The following is a 26,457-nucleotide window of genomic DNA, read 5'->3' on the forward strand; positions in this document are numbered from 1 at the left end:
TCGCCCTCTTCGTCAGTGGCAGTGGCTTTTTCGGCGGGGCAGGTCGCGCAGATCGTTCGGTTATGGAGGGAAGACGTGCCCGGCGCAGGTATTCCAGGCGAATTTGCAAAACACCTCGATGTGCGCTAAGAATGCCTGATATTTTTATTGATTTTGAAATTTCGTGCTGTGAACTTTTATTTTATTTTTGTAAAAGAACCGTTTTGCCAAAATTAAGCATGGAATCCATCGCCACAATTCAAAAAAATACCTCACCACAGGAGTCTTCTCCACCCTCCCCCCCAGAAAGCGAGCACATGTTTTCGCGTGGTTGAATGCGGTGTTGCGTTCGCATTCCTGTGTGATGGCCGTCACTTTGCCGGGCTCGCGGGGGCGTCTGAACAGCAGCAGCCTGTAAGTGTCAATTTAGCAAGAAAAATGCGTGCATAAATTCTCCCTAATATCGTAATTTTTCTGCCATCCCCTCCAATGATGGGTGGGCGGAGCCGGGAGAAAAGACCTCATACTAGAGCAAACATAGTCACACACATACACATACGGGGGGGACACATCACAGGGCAGAAGCCAAGTGGCGATAAATCACGTGGGGTGCATCGTGAGAGGGTGGGTGTACGAAAACACACTAGATAAGGGTTGTTTTTATGCTGCTGTTGGCCTGAGGCGAATCTTTTTGTGGGAAGACTGCGTTTGGGGACTGTCCGTAAACGACGTGGTTGATTTCCAACTCTCCTCAACATTCATCTATGGATAACCTCCCTTGGTTTCGAGTAACTTCACGTGGAGCATGGTAGCGTTGGCTGTAGAAATTGATTTGATGGTCACTGACTGGTGCTACCAAAAATCTGCCCACGTGCGTCACGTGTTATGATGTGTGCTTTCTGGGGCATCGTGGGTAATTGATATGTCACGTAGGTGGCTCTTATTGCGTTCCAATAGTGTAATGGGTCATTCCCTGTCACCCTTTTCCAGTATCAAACATATAGGGTTGTCACACATAAAAATGTTGTTTTAATAAGTTTTTCAAAAGGCACACCAAGCAGGGGTTAATAACACAGGAATACCAAATTTTGGTATTAATTGGACAAATAACAGGGACCACAATGTGCCCTTGGTTGCCCAATATTTGATGGTAAAATACCATAAAATCCTACCAAAATCTTGTATGTGGAAGACCATAACAATACCAAAACATGTTATTCCACGGGTAAAATAATACCACTAAATAAAATCATGTCAAAACTTGATATTGCCTTGGTTTTATATTTTGGTATTTCCACGCCCTTGGAACATCAGATTTTGGTATCCCTGTAGTTTTCCACATACATGATTCTGGTATGATTTCATGTTATTTTACCATCTATTACTAGGTAACCAAGGGCACATTTTGATCGCTGTTATTTGCAAAAGTAATAGCATTTTTTTTTTAATTTCCATGCCAACTTTTAATGCAGCAATTGCAGCTCATGAAAAAAAAAAGCTTAGAGAAATTTGCTGACTAAGAGAAATTTCAACGATTTTACAAATTTTCTTAGTGGGAATACCAAAAAAAAAATCAGCTGTATCATTTTTGTTTTATCTAGTCATCTTAGCGCAAAATTAATGACCTTGTCAATATTGGTCAAAAATTTCCCATTGTTTCTGAAAAAATGATAAAATACTGTAATACAAAAATAATACAAATGTGGTTCGATCATTGACAAATTCTGAAATTTTTCAATACCAAACAATACCTTAAATTGGTATGATACCAAATTTTGATCTTGAATAATCCTCAAGACAAATTCTAAAGGGTATAGGGAATACTAAATTTTTGTATTGATACCAGAGAAAGGTATTATTACGCATTTCGATTCAAAACTTTTTTTTTTGTAAAATATCGATAACTCGTGATTGTTTTAAAAACCCCTTGTTTACATATCAAAATTTTTGTAATTGTCTGCTCTGTAACTTTGTAAAACATTATTGAGCATTTCTCTACGTAATCGGTCTTTTTTCTTTAATTTTAATTTTTGTATTTTTTAATCCGGCTGACACTTTTGTGGTGCCTTCGGTATGCCCAAAGAAGCCATTATGCATCATTTGTTTGTCTACACCCAAAATTCAGAATCGAGATAATCGTTCTCTCAAAATTTATTGAGGGCTCAGTGCCAAAACCGATAGAATAATGGTACCAACTCACACCATCATAACAAATGAGTTCATTCGTTAGTTGAATCAATAAATCTCCAACAAGTGTCATACATCGACTTCTGACTTCTCCTTGGTCACCAAGCTGTGGTGGCCGAGGCAGCTAAGTCATTGGATTGGTTTGTCAAAGGTCTCTGGTTCGATTCCCGTTGTCGACACTTTTGGTTTTTTGTTTGACGGATGAACTTTTTTTGCAAATGAACCTCGAGAGAATAGTTCTATCGCCCATCTCGAGCTGTGTTCTCTGCGTCCGTGAATGGTACCACTATTCTCTCGACTCGAGACCATCATTCTCTCGGACTAGCGCTGCCAGTTTTGGGTGTATCAATTTTCCATACAAATTTGGCAGCTGTCCATACAAAAATGATTTATGAAAATTCGAAAATCTGTATCTTTGGAAGGCATTTTTTGATCGATTTGGTGTCTTCAACCTTGCCGAAGTATGAATAAGGACTACACTGAAAAAATATGATACGCGGTAAAAAAAATCGATGATTTTTATTTTCACTTTTCAAACTAAAACTTGATTTGCACTAAACACTATTTTTTCTGATATGTTATAAGGGACATCAAATGCCAACTTTTTAGAAATTTTCAGAATGGGCAAAAAATCTTTGACCAAGTTATGAATTTTTGAATTAAAAGTGATTTTTTCAAAAAATTGAAATATTGGTCCCAAACATTTTTCAACTTCATTTTTCGATTTAAAAGCAAATTTACAATCAAAAAGAACTTTATTAAAATTTCGATAAAGTGCGCCGTTTGCAAGTTTAAGCAATTTTCAGGTAACTTTTTTGAAAATAGTCGCAGTTTATAATATTTTAAATTAGTGCTCATGTTTGCCCACTTTGAAAAAATATATAATATTTTTGAAAAGCTGAGAAAATTCTCTATATTTTGCTTATTTGAAACTTGTTGGTACGAACCTTAGTTGATGAGATATTGACATGCAAAGATTTAAAAACAGGAAAATTGATGTTTTCTAAGTCTCACCCAAACAACCCACAATTTTCTAATGTCGATATCTCAGCAACTAATGGTCCGATTTACAATTATGCAAAATGGCTTCTTTGGGCATACCGAAGGCACCAAAAAAGATTCAGTCGAATTAAAAAATACAAAAATTAAAATTCTAAAAAAAAGACCGATTTCGTAGAGACAAAAATCATTGCAGTCTTCAGCTGCATTGATCCGCTCTTTATATAGTTTATAAGTTAGTTTTAAGGTTACGCTTTTGTAAATGTAGGATCTTCTACATTTGAAATCACTGAATAGCGAAAGCTACAATATTTTTATAATAAATTAAAATTGTTAGTTTTTTGAAGTGAAAAGGCACCGATTGTGATTGAACAATCAATAATTTTTTTTTAAATAAAAATTAAACATATAAAAATTAAAAAACCACTCCGTTCAAAAGCTTTCTTCTGTTTAAAAGCAAAAGTTCTGATATTCTTTTAAAAAATACCCTTGTTCTGTATCTTAGATGCATCTGCAGAAAAAGTTTTCCTTTTGAACTCGGAGCATTTTGTAACAAAAAAAAAATCCCTCCCATTCCGCCATATCTCACCCAGTTTGAGGGCTACCCGAAACGGACGCAAAATATTAAGAATGCATCCCATGTTGGTGATGAACATCGCAGTGAAAAGCTCGGTGGCTTTGTGGAAGAGGAAAAAGTAGCTTCCCACCACCACCCCGCAAGTCTTCAACTTGCAGCTTGGATTTCCACCTCTTCCATCGCGATGCTGACTGCTGTTGACTTTCCCATCAGGACACGACCAAGGCGAGGTCTCCAATTTCCTGCATCATTTTTTTTTTTGGGTTCTTTTTGTGCATCTTCTCCCACAGGAACACCGTTTTTGGTTCTTTGCTCGTGTGGTCTTGACTTTGGTCGTTTTTCATCCGAAATAAAAGAAGAAAACCACCAAAGATAGAAAGATGTGTGTGTGGAGGATTTTCAGTGAATTTGCCGTCTGGTTGACACTCACCGTTGAGACGGGAAGACTTCTTGAAGGTTTACCCTGCCTCACACTGCTTTTCCTTTAAATCTGTTTTTTGTTTTTTGTTTTTTGTTTTTTGTTTTTTGTTTTTTGTTTTTTGTTTTTTGTTTTTTGTTTTTTGTTTTTTGTTTTTTGTTTTTTGTTTTTTGTTTTTTGTTTTTTGTTTTTTGTTTTTTGTTTTTTGTTTTTTGTTTTTTGTTTTTTGTTTTTTGTTTTTTGTTTTTTGTTTTTTGTTTTTTGTTTTTTGTTTTTTGTTTTTTGTTTTTTGTTTTTTGTTTTTTGTTTTTTGTTTTTTGTTTTTTGTTTTTTGTTTTTTGTTTTTTGTTTTTTGTTTTTTGTTTTTTGTTTTTTGTTTTTTTATACTTCTATACTTTTATACCTTCCAAACGTTCGGGCATTTCCACCTCCTATATTTGGGTAGGTGGGTGTTAGGGAAAAACGCGGCTTATTCCGTCCTTCGCTGTGCTTCGACATGCTGCAGAAATAAAGACTAATTTGACGACATTTTAATGCGCCCTCGAGGAACCGTAACTCCGACAAACGAATTCTGCAGGATTTTTTTCTTCTGCGAGCGCACTTTTTAACTTACCTTACAAGAGAGGATAAAAAAAGCTTGAAAGAATAAAAAGAGTAGGGGGAGGAGTCCCCTCAGGGGGATCTCTGACAGTCGGAAAAGGTTGTTTTCCACACCGGTTGAAGTCTCTGTGTCTGAAGGGGAAGGTGAAGGTGGGTACTAGGTGGCAAGCAGACAGACAGGCACTCGCACACCTGTCCGGATGGTGGAAACACGTGTAGGTTTCCTTTCCCAGGATTGTTACACTGTTCGGCTCGGCTTTGTGTCAAATGCCCTGCAGGGAGGATGTCTCCTTCTCTAAGGAATAGAAGGATCACATTCAGAGCGGGTCGCTTTAATGATGGGTTACGACGACCTTAGAAATGATTTCCATTATTTTTTGCTCGATCTGGTTTGCCAGGGAGCACGAACCGTAAACCATATCGTAATGGGTTGTGCAATTATTTCCGATTATTCGTTGCCAGGAGTGGATGGAGAATACGTCAATGATGTGAGGTCATGTGGAAATATTGTGGAAAGCATAAGCAGTATTCTACAACCATGTATATTGCGGAGAATGACAACGTAAACCAACACTGATCTGACGTCATCCATGCAGAAACGAGTTGTATTTTTAACTCTACATTGTAACCAAAAGTTGTTCTGACAGTTGAGATATTGCAAACGTATTATTTTGCTCTGTACTACCGCAATTCATATATCAGTTGAGCTATGTTTATTTCAATATAAATAATTATTTGCTACTAATAATATCAGCAAATATTCAAGACACAGCATTTATTCAAAAGGTGAAAATATTGATGCAAAGAGAATGTCTGAATTGGTAGTCGGGACTGTTCAAGAAACTGGAGTCAAAAATACAAAAATACAAAAATACAAAAATACAAAAATACAAAAATACAAAAATACAAAAATACAAAAATACAAAAATACAAAAATACAAAAATACAAAAATACAAAAATACAAAAATACAAAAATACAAAAATACAAAAATACAAAAATACAAAAATACAAAAATACAAAAATACAAAAATACAAAAATACAAAAATACAAAAATACAAAAATACAAAAATACAAAAATACAAAAATACAAAAATACAAAAATACAAAAATACAAAAATACAAAAATACAAAAATACAAAAATACAAAAATACAAAAATACAAAAATACAAAAATACAAAAATACAAAAATACAAAAATACAAAAATACAAAAATACAAAAATACAAAAATACAAAAATACAAAAATACAAAAATACAAAAATACAAAAATACAAAAATACAAAAATACAAAAATACAAAAATACAAAAATACAAAAATACAAAAATACAAAAATACAAAAATACAAAAATACAAAAATACAAAAATACAAAAATACAAAAATACAAAAATACAAAAATACAAAAATACAAAAATACAAAAATACAAAAATACAAAAATACAAAAATACAAAAATACAAAAATACAAAAATACAAAAATACAAAAATACAAAAATACAAAAATACAAAAATACAAAAATACAAAAATACAAAAATACAAAAATACAAAAATACAAAAATACAAAAATACAAAAATACAAAAATACAAAAATACAAAAATACAAAAATACAAAAATACAAAAATACAAAAATACAAAAATACAAAAATACAAAAATACAAAAATACAAAAATACAAAAATACAAAAATACAAAAATACAAAAATACAAAAATACAAAAATACAAAAATACAAAAATACAAAAATACAAAAATACAAAAATACAAAAATACAAAAATACAAAAATACAAAAATACAAAAATACAAAAATACAAAAATACAAAAATACAAAAATACAAAAATACAAAAATACAAAAATACAAAAATACAAAAATACAAAAATACAAAAATACAAAAATACAAAAATACAAAAATACAAAAATACAAAAATACAAAAATACAAAAATACAAAAATACAAAAATACAAAAATACAAAAATACAAAAATACAAAAATACAAAAATACAAAAATACAAAAATACAAAAATACAAAAATACAAAAATACAAAAATACAAAAATACAAAAATACAAAAATACAAAAATACAAAAATACAAAAATACAAAAATACAAAAATACAAAAATACAAAAATACAAAAATACAAAAATACAAAAATACAAAAATACAAAAATACAAAAATACAAAAATACAAAAATACAAAAATACAAAAATACAAAAATACAAAAATACAAAAATACAAAAATACAAAAATACAAAAATACAAAAATACAAAAATACAAAAATACAAAAATACAAAAATACAAAAATACAAAAATACGAAAATACAAAAATACAAAAATACAAAAATACAAAAATACAAAAATACAAAAATACAAAAATACAAAAATACAAAAATACAAAAATACAAAAATACAAAAATACAAAAATACAAAAATACAAAAATACAAAAATACAAAAATACAAAAATACATAAATACAAAAATACAAAAATACAAAAATACAATACAATACAAAAATACAAAAATACAAAAATACAAAAATACAAAAATACAAAAATACAAAAATACAAAAATACAAAAATACAAAAATACAAAAATACAAAAATACAAAAATACAAAAATACAAAAATACAAAAATACAAAAATACAAAAATACAAAAATACAAAAATACAAAAATACAAAAATACAAAAATACAAAAATACAGAAATATTTTCAAATTTACACGGAGAAAAAAGAGTTCTCAAAATCGTGAACAAGCGTTCATGAAATTCGGAACCACGAACAAAGTGTTCAAATTTCATGGTACGTTTTTCAAAATCGTACCATGGAATTTGAACACTTTGTTCGTGGTTCCGAATTTCATGAACGCTTGTTCACGATTTTGGGAACTCTTTTTTCTCCGTGTAATGGTTGGATAACAGAAAACAATTCGTTTTTTTATGAGCTTAGGTAATTTTTCAAGTTTTTGTCATAGTCGAGTTCAGATTGGTTCTCTAAAGTTAGAAAATCGAAACAAGTATGAATGGACTTTCAAAAAAAAAAGTGGAAGCTTAAACCTTAGCAACAATAGAGTCAACCAAAACGAAAGAAAAGGCACCCTCTTTTTCCTCGCCATTTTTCTACCATCTTGGCAGGTCCCTAGCCCGCCATTGAATTGTTGGACGTCCCTTCAGCCGGCTGAACCACTCCCTCCATCCGTTCGGTTGGCTTGACTTGGCCATCAAGGGACTTTGTGCACCGCAAACCTGCTCCTTTCTTGCGCTGCCCTGGCAAATAGAACCCAGCACCATAAAGCAGTGATTTTATGATGTATGTTTATTAAATTTTATACCCATGAATGGAGCAATAAATGAGTGTTACGGTGGAGCCCACACACACACAGACACGTGCAAAAATGAGCCATGCCACGTGGGTCGCTTAAGGAGAGTGGCGTTTTTTCCGAAGAAGGAAAAAGGTGCTCTCGCCTTTGTATGGCTTTTGGACCACCTCATAAATACTGCTGTTTTTCAATTTTGGCTTCATAATTTTCGCACCTCATCGTTGGGACTGGTGGGGGTTTTAGGGGGAGGATTTTCCCAAGGACGACCGACCGACCGACCGTCGTCGAGGAATATGTTTCATTTTTCGGGGGGATTGTAGTACATGTGAAAATACGGTCCAACTGGAAAGGCTAAGGAATGGACTTCCGGAGAGTGTATTTTTTTGTTGGTGCGGTCCGTGCAGAGGTCATCAGCGTTTTATATGCCGTAAGCTTTTCCTACGAGGTGAACGTCAGTTGTAAAATAGGCAAGTTTATTCTGCTCCCAAATGGAGGGCCTTATTTACTGAGGACTGGGAAAAGGAGCCCTTTTTTGAAAGAAAGCTGGTTTTGGACCAACTATGGGGTTTGAGTTATTTTATCCATATTTTGTAAAAAAACAGTTTTGAAATAATCTGTTGCAATGACCTTATTTCAGAAAAGGCATGCGATTCAGTTTATTTCCCCAAGTTGTTAACATATCAGTCAAAAAACATTTGTTTAGTATTCATTTCTTTGGCAATACGTAAAAAATTTAAACAAGCATCATTCCTAGAAGCAATACGGTGGGTAACGCTACAATAAGGAAACCAAAAAAAATCCGCTTTCCACCGCTGGAAATTGCTTTTTCCAATGGATAAAATTTCCAGGAAGGTTTGGCTCACATCCGCAAATTGTTGATTTTCGACGGGTACATGTGGGTATTCTTTTTTCTTTCTCTATACGACTCCATTACCTTCCTCGGTTTTTGGTTTCACATTTTGCGTTGAAACCAACAATAATAGCGCGAAATAAAAGATCGTAAAAATTAAATTTCCTGCCACCACAAAAAAAAAATGATGGTTAGTGAGTATCACGACCTCTACAGGAATTAAATAATTGCTCTCTTTTTCTAAGTATTTAATATTTTTGTATACTGATTGTCAAAACGAATGTAGCATATTAAATATAGGTTTACAATTTTTGAATATTATTTTTTTTATTCCAGATGTTCTCCCATTTTGCCAGTTTCACAAATTTAATTGTAAATCGTGTTTTTAGATTTAAAATATTTTTATTTGCTTCGTAGACTTTCCGTTATATATGCTGAATTCAAAATTAAAATAATATGCATTTCTTCTGAATGCGAGATGCATCCTGATGTTTTCAAATTTATTTATCGATTTTTATTCGAAATTTTGCATTCAAAAGTTTCTTATGTTAGGTCGTAGCTACAATTTTCCAAGATTCATTAACATTACGACATTTCTAAACTAATTAATATAAAACAACATTACTATTGAGCAATTCTCTTCGAAATCAGCTGATTTCGAGCAAATATATAAATAAGTATGGGATTAAACAACTGTGCATATTTTGTTTGTATTCTTTGATCATCTTTGTATGGACTTCTGCCAAAATTAAATGGAACATTGTGTGGGTGAACCAATTGGTCACAAGAAAGGCCCTCACAAAGTTTCAGATAAATAAAAAATATAAATAAAATCAATTTCCTGAACTCGGGAAGAATTGATCGAATGCAATTCACAACACTTTCGCAATAGAATGAATTTTTCACATTTTTCGGCCAGATAATGGATTTCAGCTTTGAAAATTTATAAACCACAGCCAAATTACAAAAGGTTTCAAGGGTTTAAGTACAGCATGAATCAATTATTTAAGAGGTTCTTGTGCTCATAACTAGAGCGAGTGATTATTTGTGGCCAACAAAATTCAATTTCGCAATTTCGCAAAACTTTCTAATTTCACGGTCATTTTATGCAATTTTCTTAAATTAAAACAAATGGAAATGGGCGTAATGTTGAATGTTTGGCCCTTTTCAAATGTTAGTCTTGATTAAAAAAATTTAAATATTGTTTTAAAAAATTTCTGAAAATTTCACGAGTGTTTCATTTTTTAACATTGAAAATCCGATCATTAGTTGCTGAGATATCGACATTAGAAAATGGAAGGTTGTTGGGGTGAGACTTAAAAAAACTACTTTCCTGTTTCTTTTTTTTAATCCACTGTGTCTCAGCAACCAGTGGTCCAATCTTCAATGTTCCTTAGACGAAATTGTAGGAAATTTCCTGAACTTTTCGGAAAAACAAATCAGGTATAAACAATTATGGACACTATTTGAAAAAAAAAAAACGAAATTTTTCGGACAGAATTAAACTTTGAAAGGCTAAATTTTGAAATAATCAAAAAATTGTGAAGTACTTTCGATTGCAAATTCAATTTAAAATAATAAAAATTAAGTCAAAAAAATACTTAAATCATGTAAGTAAATCTTTCCCAGTTCCTGAGGAGAACACCCTTGAAGAGTATCGGGGCCGGCATTTACAAAGCGGATTCAGTGGCAGTTTTTAACTCAACTTAATGTTAACATGTTAAGGTTATTGATAACATTCCATAGGTCGCCTCCCTAAGGTGTCGTGATAAGGTCCAGTTTGTGACGATACACTACCTTCCCTTTACTAAGCAATCGATTCCAGAAGGGAAAAGATCACCAGTTGTGTTGGTCCGAGCCGGGATTTGAATCCCGATCTACCGCTTACGAGGCGGAAGCGTTACCACTGGGCTACGTGGCTCGGTCACTTAAATCATGTACATAATTTCAATTTTTTACCAAAAAAACACATTTAAAAAAAATATAATTCTTCGCCAAATTTTGGTCCATACATCTGAATTGCTTAAAAGATGCGGAGTTTTGTCTCCGAAAACCTGTTAAAAAATTCAAAAGTTAAAAAAAAAATTATATTTTGGGATTTTTTTCCGTGTGCCTATTTTTTCTAAATAGTTTTCATCAATACCTACAACTTTGCCCAAGACACCAAATCAATCAAAAAATGTCTTGAAAAGATACAGATTTTCGAATATTTACGTTCCATTAGTGTATGAACAGCTGCCAAAATCTTATTAATCAACATTTTTGTAATAATAACTAACTAACTTTTTAAGCTCTTCTGAAAACTCTTTACACTTCCCTACCACGCTCAGTATGATTCCATACCATTCCGTGCGTATTTAATTCGTACTCTTCATTTTGCGGAAAAAACTCAAACCTATCAACCTATCAATGACCCTGGTCAAACCCCGGTTTACAGTATATGTTTTTTTTTTTCAACAACACCAACTGTTGTGTAACAAAATAAGATTTAAATAAGTACTAAATTTTTAATTTTTTTAAAGTCATTTGAAACTTAATCCATAAACTTTTTGTAAATTTTGACTTTGTAACTTATTTTGCGGTTCTGCATTTTTTGCTAATTCAAAATAACTCCCTTTTATTACAAATTGAAAAGCAAAATGTAGGGTGACCAGTTTGAATCAAAATGAAGTTATTTAAAACCAATAATCTCCTTATTTGTTTCATAACTGTTATACTTTTTTTTTAAATATATTTCAGAAGAAAAATAACAAATATGGCTTAAGAATATGAGCAATCCGTTAAATTTCTGAACTCGATAAAGGATGATGAAATTTGTTAAGTAAATCTTTTTCCAAAATTCTTCGTGATAGCACATGAGTATTTTTCAAAGTTCCTTTTTATGGATTTAACAAATACATTTTCAGCAACTCAACATTGAAATTTGGTGACTTTAGGTCAACAACTGGCTGAGATATGACAATTTGAAGATAACAGGTGCAAAAAACGGATGCCACGATATCTCATCAAAACGTTGACCAACATGGCTAAAATATTAAAATATTAAATTTTAGTGAAGGCTGATCAAATTGTTCCCGTGTATATATTGGTTTCCTCAAAACTATTCATTGCACAACTGATCGTAAACAAACATTAAAGAATTACTCGGGTACAAATATACTTAACTTGAAAAAAATGCCAAAAAACTACTTAATAGCCTAACTCCTCTTACCCGATAAAACTTTGGCATGTAGAAAAAAAGTTCGCAGAATATTTTCTCAAAACAAAATAACAGAATTTGTTTAATTTTAGCATAAGTAAACGCAATATCGTAAAATTGGTGGACATTTTATTCAAAATCCTAGATTATAATTTGAGTGACATCTCTTTAAAATTGACATAATTTTGAAACAGAGCGAAAGAACCGTTCAAAAGGGCGGCTCATTTTAAAGAGCGAGCGAAAATGAGCGGCTCCTAAAAAAGAGCGGGTTTGTCACGTAAAAACCCCCATCGTGGACAATTTCCACACAAATAATATATTTTTTGTAACAATCACAATCAATATCTCAGGATTGACGACGACCTAATTATTCGTATGATTAGAATTTTCTAAATTTCTAGGGATCCAAACCCTGCCATTGATATTTGATTTCAACGCCTGCCTAGCCGATATTCGTTTGTGGTAGGTTCCCGGTTTCCACCGTGATCAAATCCGGTCGTTTTTCAAAGGCGATATCCTAGGCTTTCATTTGAGCAGCAAAATGGTTGTTTTATCTAATAGGATGCGTATCAAGAACAATATCATGACCATTTCAAGATATTGGATAAGCTCAACGCACTTTTAAATGAGACATATAAAACAGCCTTTTTCACGACCTTTGCCCGCCCCCGAGGGGAGTGTCAAATTGTTTCATCGCATTTATCAGTCCTTACCGTGGAGTCCATAAATCTGCCCTCATAACCGAGTCATGCAAAATTAAAATATCTCTCGCTTATCCCCTTAAATCATTCGTCGAGGATCAACAGATGATCCGGGGCCGGGCTTTCTTACGCCACCGGGGTACTAAAATAAAGCCAAGTGATTACAGCAACCGTCATATCTTGTGTGCGCCACGTGTAATATGTCCCTACACCTGCACCGCAGGGTCTTCCATCCCCGAAATCGTCGTATTATTCCAAGACTAAACACACACACACTGACTGCGGATTCTTCTTGCGGGCCGGGGCAGACTTCTCTGCTTTATGTTATTATGCTCGACGACGGTTTGTTGGTGGCGGTGCTCGTAAATTGTAGGATGGATTTTACTTTTTTACATTTTCCGCAGTCATTTTGGCGTTTGTGATTTGAATGGGACTTGGGTGCGGAGAATTGTTGCGCATGTTGGCAACGATAAAACCACCCTCTCCTGCCCTGGCTGGTAGCGGGAGGAGGAGGAGGAGGACGGTGGGGGTACGCACATGTGTATGTGCTCAAATACACGCAACAATATCATTTGTCATGCAGGAGATAAAGGAAAGCTTGCCTGGTGGGTGGCATATGGGCAATGTTTGCATTTATTGCGATTGTTTTGGCACGCCAAGTCAAGACAGGGTGGGAAAAGTTACAAATTGTTGGATAAAGAATTTCATGGAGATCTTCACATGAAACGGTTTATCTCGGTATGTACATTTCCATACCATTTCAGAGTTTGCTAGGAATCATATTTATGTGCAGTAGATTAGTTTTAAGTTTGTGACTTGGTTTCTCACTGTCAATTTTAAATTATTTTTTGCTTTTACAGTTTAGCCGGTGATCGAGAAACTACTTATTGATTAAAAGAACTTTCTTGAAAATTATAGGTGTTGCTAAGGAGCTCCCATGCCAATGAACCAAATCGGACCACTTTTGATTTGGATCTTGCTGGTTTGACGTGGGCTTGCTACTAATTAGAATTATGTATATATTTTAAAACAAATTCAGTCAAATACTTTAAAACGGTCGTTTTTTCTTGTTTCTATGACATGTACGAATGCTGTAAGTAAAGGAATGATTATAAATTTTACTTTTTTAGATTCTTTTTCTTTTATCCGTTTTATAAATTTTTGCAAAGTTTTTAAGATATTCGGGTCCTGAGGGGAACACCCTTGAAGAGTATCGAGGCCGGTATTTACAAAGCGGATTCAGTGGCAGTTTTTAACTCAACTAATGTTAACATGTTATGGTAAATGTTAACGTTCCATAGGTCGCCTTCCTAAGGTGACGTTTATAAGGTCCAGCTTGTGACGATGTACTACCTTCCCTTTACTAAGCAATCAAATCCAGAAGAGAAACGATCACCAGTTGTGTTGGTCCAAGCCGTGATTTGAACCCCGATCTACCGCTTACGAGGCGGAAGCGTTACCGCTAGGCTACGTGACTCTATATCCGTAAATACTTTACGGTTGTACATAAAAAAAAAACTATAAATCAAGGAATTTATAGATTTTGATTGAAAATTGTATAATTTGGATGTTCAAATAAATCCAATGAATTTATTTAGCATTCCAGCAACAGTAAATTATCGCAACTATTGCAATTGATATTGAAAGCAACCAACTGGTCAACTCAATTTCATACCCAAAACCAAGGTTTTTGCGTACTTGTTTCCACAGAATTCATGCGAGACGATTTTTTGTTGGGGATCGCTTTTGGTTATGAGAGATAACGGCACAAATCTTATAGGTTGATTAAGATAGTTTCTTTTTTTTATATAATAGAAAAGTATCGTTTCAAAATTAAAGCAACTCAAATGATCAGTCTACAAAAAAGTTTAATGCTTTTTTGCCTTCCTCACCTCACTGAGGAAAGGCTATAAAATCACTTGATTATTCAACTTCTTAATTTGACGTCCTAGACCCACCTTCACGTATACATATCGTCTCAGAATCAAATTCTAAGCAAATGTCGAGCAACTCTCTACGAAATCGGCCGATTTTTATTTTTTGTATTTTTTGTATTGGCTCAAACTTTGTGGGGGCCTTTCCTATGACCAAATAAGCTATTTTGTGTCATTGGTTCACCCATACAAGTCTCCATACAATTTTGGCTGCTGTCCATACAAAAATGGTACGTAAATATTCAAACAGCTGTAACTTTTGAGTGAATTTTCTGATCAATTTGGTGTCTTCGGCAAAGTTGTAGATATTGTTGAGGACTATTGAGAAAAAAAAATAGGTACACGGAATTTTTTTTTTAGATTTTTTAATCAACTTTTTTTCACAAATACCGTAATCTGGGGTGAATCGGGACTACAGTCTGAATAGGGACAGCAGTTTTTAGAGCACTTAAAGCTTTTAAATTTGGAAATGGATGTACACATTTTGTTGGCCTGAGTCTGTACTAACCGAAACCAACCAGAAAAATCAAAATATTGTGCTCCTACATGGTTAAAACTGCTGTCCCGATTCGCCCCATGTGTCCCGATTGACCCCAGTTTACGGTACTCAATTTCCCAAAATACGTATTTTTTTTATTTTCGAGATTTTTTGATATGTTTTAGGGGCCAAAAACTCGCAACTTTTGAACCATAGAGAAACATGGTCCAAAAATCTGCTGCCGAGTTATGAATTTTTGAAAAAACAGTGATTTTTGGAAAAAATCGAAATTTCATGCAAAAACAAATTTGACGTACTTTTTTGTAATGTAAAATTGATTTTCCAATCGAAAAGTACTCTATAGATTTTTTGATAAAGGGCTCTGTTTTCAAGATATAGCCACCAAAGATTGATTTTAGCGAAATATTTGCAGTTTTTCTATTTTTAAAAATAGTGACCATGAGTGACCATTTCTAATTTTTTGTTTTTAAGAGTTCAGAAAATTTGCTATAAAATTGTCTAAGAGACATTGAAGATTGAACCTCTGGTTGCTGAGATACAGTGGCTTAAAGGAAAAGAAACTCGAAAATTGAAGTTTTCTAAGTCTCACCCAAACAACCCATCTATTTTCTAGAGGTGGGCAAAATCGCTCTTTTTAAGGAGCCGCTCATTTTCGTTCGCTCATTAAATAGAGCCGCTCTTTTGAACGGTTCTTTCGCTCTTTTTCAAAATTTGGATGAAAAGGGGGTTTTTTAAAGAATCATGTGATTTTATAAGTTATTTTACATTGGACTTTTATGGATTATTTGATTGGCAAAAAATAAAAATTAAAACGAAGAGATGCCCTCGAAAACCATAGGTCTTGGTATAATCTCTTTTCTATGAACACTAGAGTTTAATCGAACAAAAGGATATATATTTTCCAAAATCTCTAAACTATTCAGTAGATTTTTTGTAATATTTTACAAATTCTGCAATTTGAAATGCTCAAATTTGTATTCCGGTAAAACTATAATGTACAATCAGTTTTACAATGAAAGTTTTTTTGTTTTGTTTTAAAAATCATTTACTTTTGGGATAAATTTTTATAAGCTTTGAAATATTTGGAAATGCATTTTCAATTTAATTCAGTTTAATACTACACGTTTTTCGAAAATTCAATAAATTATATTCATAACAAAAATCATGCCATCTTAAACCGGACTGTAAAAAGAACCGCGGTTCTTTTTTTGTGAGCCACGGTTCGTTCACTCTTTTCATAGAACCGGCTCTTTGAGCGGCTCGCTCTTTTTTTGCCCACCTCTACTATTTTCTAATGTCGATATCTCAGCAACTTAAGGTCGGATTTTCAATGTTAAAACATGAAACATTCGTGAAATTTTCCGATCTCTTAAAAAAATGATTTTTTTAAAATCAAGACTAACATTTTAAAAGGGCCAAACATTGAATATTACTCCCATTTAAAGTGCTAGTCTTGATTATTTTTTTTCAAAATATTTTTTTCGAACAGATCGGAAATTTCACGAATGTTTCATGTTTTAACATTGAAAATCGGACCATTAGTTGCTGAGATATCGACATTAGAAAATGGTGGGTTGTTTGGGTGAGACTTAGAAAACTTCAATTTTCGTGTTTCTTTTCCTTTAAGCCGCTGTATCTCAGCAACCAGAGGTCCAATCTTTAATGTCCCATAGACAATTTTATAGCAAATTTTCTGAACTTTTCAAAAAAAATTTTTTTAGAAATGGTCACTCATTGTCACTATTTTTTAAATTCGAAAAACTGCAAATATTTCGCTAAAATCAAACTTTCGGTGGCTATATCTTTAAAAGAGAGCCCTTAATCAAAAAATCTATAGAGTACTATTCGATTGGAAATTCAATTTTACATTAAAAAAAAAAGTACGTCAAATTTCCAGAGCAACATTTGAAAGGGGCGGTACGACATTGCTCTTACGGCCTTTCGTCCCATTTAAACGCGTGTAATGAAACGCCGTAAGAGCAATGTCGTACCGCCCCTTTCAAATGTTGCTCCAGATTTGTTTTTGCATGAAATTTCGATTTTTTTTCAAAAATCACTGTTTTTTTCAAAAATTCATAACTCGGCAGCAGATTTTTGGACCATGTTTCTCTATGGTTCAAAAGTTGCGAGTTTTTGTCCCCTTAAACATATCAAAAAATCTCGAAAATCAAAAAATACGTATTTTGGGAAATTGAGTATTTGTGAAAAAAAGTTGATTAAAAAATCTTCAAATTTCTTTTTCCGTGCATCTATTTTTTTCTCAAAAGTCCTCAACAATACCTACAACTTTGATCAGAAAATTCAATCAAAAGTTACAGCTGTTTGAATGTTTACGTGCCATTTTTGTATGGACAGCTGCCAAAATTGTATGGAGACTTGTATGGGTGAACCAATGACACAAAATAGCTTAGTTGGTCATAGGGAAGGGAAGGAAGGGAAGGTCAAGGTTTGAGCTAAATCAAAAAATACAAATAAAATGCATTTCCAGTTTTGGTAAAGAATTGCTCCAGTGCGTGAGTAGGGATGTTGATCGAGAAATTGTCACTCGATTATCTCCGGACTGGCTGAACGGATTTTGACCGTTGTGGCCTAATTCGATACGGTTTGGGCTCCCATAAGTTGCTATCTGTAATTCATGATGTTTAGTTAAGGAAGATTGTAAAATAGGTGGTTTTTGTAAGAATTTCCTGCATGTTATATATTTTTAGATAGGTATTTGAAAGACCTAATGTAACTTTTAGGCCGTTGCGCATATTTTTTGAGGTTTATGTGCCTCGACTCGTACAAAAGTCGTGGGAAGGCAAATTATAAAAAAAAAGTCCAATAGTTTTAAAATCATTAGTTTTCAAAATATCTAAGTATTTGTGAAAAAAAATCCTATAAAAAAAATCGGTACACGGCAATAAAAATCCAATGGTCTTATCACATACAAAATCATGCACATCATCTTTTTGCGAAAAATCACAAAATATTACACACTGCATGTACCATTAGGGTGTAATTTGTTTTTTGCTCGAAAATCACGTTTCAGACGAGTTTTGAGGACGCTGTCTCTTCTTTCAGGAGCAAGTCAGCACCATACTCTCTTCGGGGAAGTTATAGAGCACCTTTCAGAGCATCCGAATATGAATCCGGTTTTAGTACAGCGTGAAACTTGGATTTTTTTAAATATCAAAATTAAAAAAAAAATCCAATATAAATTTATATGGAAAACTGATTCGGTTTGCGCAAAGTGAGGACTAAACCAATCGTTCCCAAACTTTGGGGAGTTTTTTAGGACCCCAAAAGGAATGAAAATGAACCATTATTCTACGCTCAAACGGCTCAAATATTGCTGCAAATCTGCATGAAAACTGTCCTCATGCATTTTTTGAGATATGGGGGTATGACAATTTTGAAAAACGTACCCACCCTAGTGTACATGTTTCCAATTGGCACCCTGCACATTTTGATACCTGCCAGTTTCCTTCAACCATTATCAGCCGCACTGCGTTAAAAGCCCTCGCCGCCAAAACGTGTGCGTTGCTTCACCAACAAATGTGAATGATTTCAACCTGACAGAGCAGACAATAACCGAAACTGAAGTAGCAGTGTTGAACTTGCCCAGCAGCTTGGCACCCTACTCGAATTTCTATCCACAGTGAATGAAACCGCTTGCTTCATTCATGCGCTGTACGAGGGGTCCTTCGGTTGTGAAAATCAACCTGCTACTGTAACTGTAACCCTGGGGGGTTACTTCGCTAGGTCTGTGCGCCAAAGGGTTTGTTGTGGAAAAAACGGGCAAACCTCCCGTCTGACAGTTGCACTCCGTACCGGTACAACACGAATCCTCGGCTAGTTCGGCAGGCTCATCTCCGAACTGCGCAGGTCTCGCAACTCTCAGAGATCCGAGCCGCCCGAATCAGCTGCCGGAGAGGGACCGCCGCTCCAGAATCCGACTCTCACATACCCGCCTCATGATGATTGTTTTGATGACAATTTTCCACTAACCTAGTGAAAACGACGACCCGATGTCGATGATTATGGAGTGCGAGAACCGTTGATTGAATCGTTCGAAGAGGGTGGAAAAATAAAGTTTTTTTCCCCCCAATCTAGCAGCCCCTCGGCACAAATGAGAGGAGGAGGGAGGAAAAATAAACAAACCAAATGGAAACAACAGAGCCCACAATTTCCCATGTCCCTGCAGTCATTTAAGGAGGTGGGAGGTAAATCAGCTGTGGGGGAGGAGGGAGGGAAACTGCGGTTTAAATGGTGATCATTGGCTATAAATAATTTATGTTTATCGTCAGTCTATTTCAGATTCTCTTGTTTGCGAATGCTTTTGTGTACGTAACGAAGTATTACTACAATGGTTTGCCCAGCATCGATCAATCAAAATTAGCTGGAAGATAAACAAGTGCGGGGCTCTGATGATGTTGATTGATTTTTTTTTTCTTTTTTCTTGTGCTACGGAACTAAATGTTCTTGGAAATGACGAACGAATTAACTTTGACTTATAAATATTCTCTTAGATGTAAAATTACTCCAACTGAAAACTGGCTTCTACGGGGATTTACCAAGACTTGGTAATTCTATACGAAATTTTTTTCAAACTTTTTGGGAGCCTTCCCTATGACAAACAAAGCCATTGAAGATTGGGCCTCTGACTGCTGGAATACAGCGAATAAAAGAAACAAGAAAATTTAAGCCTTTCATTTTCTATTAGAGCAATCGAAATCAGTCATATTTTTTAATTTTAATTTTTGTATTTTTTAATCAGGCTGAAACTTTTTCGATGCCTTTGGTATGTCCAAAGAAGCCATTTTATGTGTAGTTTGTCCATATAATTTTTCATACAAATTTGGCCGCTGATAAAAATGATGTATGAAAATTCAAAAAACTGTATCATTTGAAAGAATTTTTTGATCGATTTGGTGTCTTCAGTAAAGTTGTAGGTGTAGATAAGGACTACACTGAAAAAAGATGAAATTTTTTTTGGTGATTTTTAATTTCATTTTTTATCACTAAATCTTGATTTGAAAAAAAAACACTATTTATATATTTTTTATTTTCTGATATGTTTAGGGGTCATCAAATGCCAACTTTTCAGAAAATTTCAGAATGTGCAAAAAAAATTTGACCGAGTTATGATTTCTTTAATTTTTACTATTTTTTTCAAAAAATCGAAATATTGGTCGCAAATATTTTTCAAATTCATTTTTCGATGTAAAATCAAATTTGCAATCAAAAAGTACTTTAATGAAATTTTTATAAAGTGCACCGTTTTCAAGTTTTAGGTAACTTTTTTGAAAAAGTCGCAGTTATTCATTTTTTAAAATAAGTGCTCATGTTGTCCCACTTTTAGAAAAAATATTTTTGAAAAGCCGAGAAAATTCTCAATATTTTGCTTTTTTGAACTTTGTTGATACGACCTTTAGTTGCTGAGATATTGCCATGCAAAGAATCAAAAACAGGAAAATTTATGTTTTCTAATTCTCACCCAAACAAGCCGGTTAATCGAATAATAGCATCATTGGTGGGCTGGAAGTGGGGACGCGAAATCGTGATTATGCAGGTTAATTTTTTTGTGTGCTTTTGTGTCGCTATTCGTATTAATTAATTATTTTGTGATTTTCAAAGCCCTTCCTATATCATCGTTGATCGGAAGGCACGGCGTCGGGTAAATTGCGTATAATTTTTTCGAATAAGGTTTAATTTTTTATGGTAAAAAAGCCATTTCTATATAATGATCGAAAGACGCACTGACATTTTGTATTAATTAATAGTGGAGTGAAATAATTGTGTGTGAGTGATTTTGTGTGTTAACCAGAAAGACCTTCCCATAGCATCGTTGCTCGGAAGGCTCGCCGACGGGTCTGTTATGAAAGTCCTCCCCATAGCATCGTAGCTCGGGAGGCATCGAAAAGCCAATACCTTATCCTACTAACCCAAAAAATAATAATCACGTGATGCTTGAAGGAGATGCTGTGGATTCAACGGTCTCAAGCGGTATCAACAAGTATATAGCGAAAAACTGTGTGCTTGATGAGTCTGCAACTCCAACCATCGGACTAACATTCCTCCCTTTCGTTGAACTGCAGGCTTCTTGGGAGGGCGCCGGTATTGACTAATAAAAAAGGGATCTTCAGAGGTTAAACAGTGAACGGATGGTTGGCTCCCACTGATCATTTTTGATTCATTGTTTAACTTCAGCTGATCTGTCAATAACGGAGTAGCAGCTCATTGGCAGTCAACCATGCTCATGCTCATGCTCTAAGTCTCACCCAAACAAGCCACCATTTTCTAATGTCCGATTTCAATGTTATAATTTGAAATATTCGTGAAATTTTTTAACCTTTCGAAAACAATATTTTCAATTTTTTTTAATTCAAGACTAATATTTCAAAAGGGCGTGATATTGAATATTAGAGGGTTTTTCAGTGTAGTCCTTAATTATACCTAGCCGGGTCCGGTGGCGCAGTGGTTAGCGTGGTAGCCTCTCACCCCAGTATGGCCTGGGTTCAATCCCAGGCGGACCCGGTGGCATTTTTCGAGACGAGATTTGCCTGATCACGCCTTCTATCGGATGGAGAAGTAAAACGTCGGTCCATTAGCGTAAAAGAGGTTTTGAGTGACTCACCACACTTAACCTTCGGACGCCTAGAAATGAGTAGAAACTTGCAACAGAGCCCACAAAAGACCTGGGGGTTGTTAAAGTGGATTGCTTTGCTTTTTTTGAGAAAATTAAAAATACAAAAACTTTGTCCATCATTTGATAACTCAAAGAATGTTAACAAAACCTTTTTTTTTATTGATTCAAAGGTTGAAATAGGATTACAGCACATTTAGCACTTAAATTTACTATAATTTGTATTGTTTTCAATTAATTTCTATGAAATTCCTAATGATGAGATTGAATGACGAAATTCTAATTAAAAATGGATCATTTCAGAATGAGCTGTGTGCTATCTTGTGACAACGACCATTTAGTACTTTTCGAGAAAATCGATTTTTAAAGTTTGATGATAAATATTTTCAAAACTATAAATGATAGAGCCAAATTTTTTGAAGCAATCGGTTCGTATACTATCGCTTAACAAACGCTCCAAGTTTCAACAAATTTGGTTACACCAGTTAAAAGATACAGTAAATTATGTAATCAAAAATCTGAAAAGCACGTGTCACAAGTGTGTTTCGAAAGTAAAATTGTACTACGTGTCACAAGTGTGCACAGAATTCCCATACAAACTTAAATAGACATAAATCAATGGTTTAACCGACTTAATCAGTATATTTTCAAAACCAAAAGATTGCATTGCTTTTAGAAAGTGTGTACCAACATAAATTTGTGAAAAACAAGACAAATTTTCCACATTTTCCAACAACATGTATGACGTGTCACAAGTGTGCACGATCATTTTAATGATAAATTGGTCTATGTCACAAGTGTGTATTGCGATATCCGGGAAACGGAAGCGAGTTTCCAAAATCAGGTTAAAGCATCTTGTAGTGTTTGTTAAGTATAGCAAAACGTCATCATTAACTCATTTTCGACCAAAATGGTCTATGTCACAAGATAGCACACAGCTGACGACATGTTACTTATTAAAAAAAATATCTATTGCATTGTTATTCGACATTGATTTTTTTGTCTTCTTTTTGAAACATAATTTTATCACATAATTTTTATTTAAACCCTGGATGAATTATTCAGAGCCAAAGATAAGGTTTGGTTTTTTTATATTTTTCAAAGGTAAAAATATGTTCGAACAATAAATGTTTAACTGATCCTTCAAAATATGCCCAAAAAGGCGTCCAAATTAGACCACACGGGTGTTCATTTTAACTCCATATTTTTTTTCAATCTACAATATTCCTATAAAAGGCCATGTAGCCAGTGGCAGAAAAATTTCCTTAGGGTGTCTAAGTTACCCAAAGCTCCCCTACAATAAAAAACATAAATTTTGACGTGATCATGCTATTTTTACGCACGTCATATTTTGACGATCGGAGAAAAACTTTTTCCCAAAGTTTGGTTTAGCTTGGGTGCCCGAGTCCCGAGTTATAATAGATAAAGTTTACAGAAGTCGGGCATAAACGTGTGACAAAATGTCCTCTAACTAAATTTCCTTTGACATGTTATCGCACTTACGGCAATTTTCAGGCTGTGTCATAATAGCACGATCAGAACTGCTTTCATATGAAGAGTGATAACAATGTATGAAGTTTTTTTTTTTATATTTCTGGTTTGAAAGCGAATTTTACTCATCAACTCAAACTGGCCCAAAATAGACGTGCGGCAAGATAGCGAGGGTTTGACGATTTGCTCTGATGCGTTTAATACAAATTATTGAAGAAGACGTAGATTGCAAGATGATTTTTTATTTGCTTGACACATTTTATTAAATTGGCCCTGTCAACTTTCTAGCAGAGAGAGATAAAATTTGAAAAAAAAACTCGCGTTTCAAAAATCAAGACCACAGGAAGAAATCTGAGCATCAAAAATCTGTACTGAAAATACTAATAGGAATAAAACAAAATGTAGTTTCTCATTGTGTTTCAGATTCAGTCAGTAACTATTAAATATCCCCTCTAGTCGCTTCCTAGCAATCTCTGTTTACTCAGCATTGAACTAAACAACAACAAACTCTACCTTCAAGGCATCATTTCCAGCTCAAAAATGGAACCTGTTGGCTCGCTTTTTTATTTTCTGCAGAAAATTGCTCTTCACTTTCAGCAACCCCCGGGGCCAAATTTCTCCGAGCCAAATAAACAAACTTATTAGCCCATCAGGTCACGTACGGGCACACCGGGGACACCCGTGACAGTTACGACCAGTAAATCAAAAGTCCTCACGTGGACGACCCGGCACTGTCACATTGCCATCGCGGTTGAAATTCAATTATGAGTTCATCTCCTGAAATGCACAGCCCCACGAACCTCGTCGATCAGAGGTGTGTGTCGAACTTTTTTTTTTCACTTCTTTCGAATTGAAAACAACAAAATTTTCTCCGATTCCTCGTGGCCAACGTGAGGGACACTCCGCGATAACTCGTTACCGGTTAACGAAATTGATTTAAGGCATATCAGAGGCTGAACAGTTCTGTAAGAAATTAGTTTTTTGTTTTTTTTTTGTTTTTTGTTTTTTGTTTTTTGTTTTTTGTTTTTTGTTTTTTGTTTTTTGTTTTTTGTTTTTTGTTTTTTGTTTTTTGTTTTTTTGTTTTTTGTTTTTTGTTTTTTGTTTTTTGTTTTTTGTTTTTTGTTTTTTGTTTTTTGTTTTTTGTTTTTTGTTTTTTGTTTTTTGTTTTTTGTTTTTTGTTTTTTGTTTTTTGTTTTTTGTTTTTTGTTTTTTGTTTTTTGTTTTTTGTTTTTTGTTTTTTGTTTTTTGTTTTTTGTTTTTTGTTTTTTGTTTTTTGTTTTTTGTTTTTTGTTTTTTGTTTTTTGTTTTTTGTTTTTTGTTTTTTGTTTTTTGTTTTTTGTTTTTTGTTTTTTGTTTTTTGTTTTTTGTTTTTTTGTTTTTTGTTTTTTGTTTTTTGTTTTTTGTTTTTTGTTTTTTGTTTTTTGTTTTTTGTTTTTTGTTTTTTGTTTTTTGTTTTTTGTTTTTTGTTTTTTGTTTTTTGTTTTTTGTTTTTTGTTTTTTGTTTTTTGTTTTTTGTTTTTTGTTTTTTGTTTTTTTGTTTTTTGTTTTTTGTTTTTTGTTTTTTGTTTTTTGTTTTTTGTTTTTTGTTTTTTGTTTTTTGTTTTTTGTTTTTTGTTTTTTGTTTTTTGTTTTTTGTTTTTTGTTTTTTGTTTTTTGTTTTTTGTTTTTTTGGTTTTTGTTTTTTGTTTTTTGTTTTTTGTTTTTTGTTTTTTGTTTTTTGTTTTTTGTTTTTTGTTTTTTGTTTTTTGTTTTTTGTTTTTTGTTTTTTGTTTTTTGTTTTTTGTTTTTTGTTTTTTGTTTTTTGTTTTTTGTTTTTTGTTTTTTGTTTTTTGTTTTTTGTTTTTTTGTTTTTTGTTTTTTGTTTTTTGTTTTTTTGTTTTTTGTTTTTTGTTTTTTGTTTTTAGTTTTTTGTTTTTAGTTTTTAGTTTTTTGTTTTTTGTTTTTTGTTTTTTGTTTTTTGTTTTTTGTTTTTTGTTTTTTGTTTTTTGTTTTTTGTTTTTTGTTTTTTGTTTTTTGTTTTTTGTTTTTTGTTTTTTGTTTTTTGTTTTTTGTTTTTTGTTTTTTGTTTTTTGTTTTTTGTTTTTTGTTTTTTGTTTTTTGTTTTTTGTTTTTTGTTTTTTGTTTTTTGTTTTTTGTTTTTTGTTTTTTGTTTTTTGTTTTTTGTTTTTTGTTTTTTGTTTTTTGTTTTTTGTTTTTTGTTTTTTGTTTTTTGTTTTTTGTTTTTTGTTTTTTGTTTTTTGTTTTTTGTTTTTTGTTTTTTGTTATTTGTTTTTTGTTTTTTGTTTTTTGTTTTTTGTTTTTTGTTTTTTGTTATTTGTTTTTTGTTTTTTGTTTTTTGTTTTTTGTTTTTTGTTTTTTGTTTTTTGTTTTTTGTTTTTTGTTTTTTGTTTTTTGTTTTTTGTTTTTTGTTTTTTGTTTTTTGTTTTTTGTTTTTTGTTTTTTGTTTTTTGTTTTTTGTTTTTTGTTTTTTGTTTTTTGTTTTTTGTTTTTTGTTTTTTGTTTTTTGTTTTTTGTTCTTTGTTTTTTTGTTTGTTGTTTGTTGTTTTTTGTTTTTTGTTTTTTGTTTTTTGTTGTCAAGAATGTCTCCCTTCTGTCAAAAACATGAGCTCCAACTCAAAAAGCCAGAGAAAAGGGTGGAAAAGTATAAAAAAGCGCCCACTCCAACATCCAGAACAGAGATCAAATTTTCCGCAGCAAGTTGTCGCATATCCGATGTCGACTTCTGGCACCGATGGCTACTCGGAGGCGTTAGATTTCATCGTTGATTTGCTAATTCTACCTGGACTGGTCGGAGCTTGTCCCGGAGCTGGACGCGAAACATGACGTGCGTGCACCCCATCCACATTCGACGGGAGGTAACCGGGTCAGGCAGGATGCATGTCCTGCGGGTTCTTTTCCCGCACGACAAGCATGCTGCAAAACAAGCTTTGTACTAAGTGATAGTGATACCCTAGAAGTTTCTAGTTGTTTTTTTTTGTAGGTAATGAAAGCGATCAGTCTTTAACGTTCAAAATTTGTTTTAAATTTTTTATCTTGCATAAAAAAATATATATTATAAATCACATCCCTGGTCCCCA

Source organism: Culex pipiens, chromosome 3, assembly GCF_016801865.2.
Source record: "Culex pipiens pallens isolate TS chromosome 3, TS_CPP_V2, whole genome shotgun sequence".
Taxonomy (NCBI): Eukaryota; Metazoa; Arthropoda; class Insecta; order Diptera; family Culicidae; genus Culex; species Culex pipiens.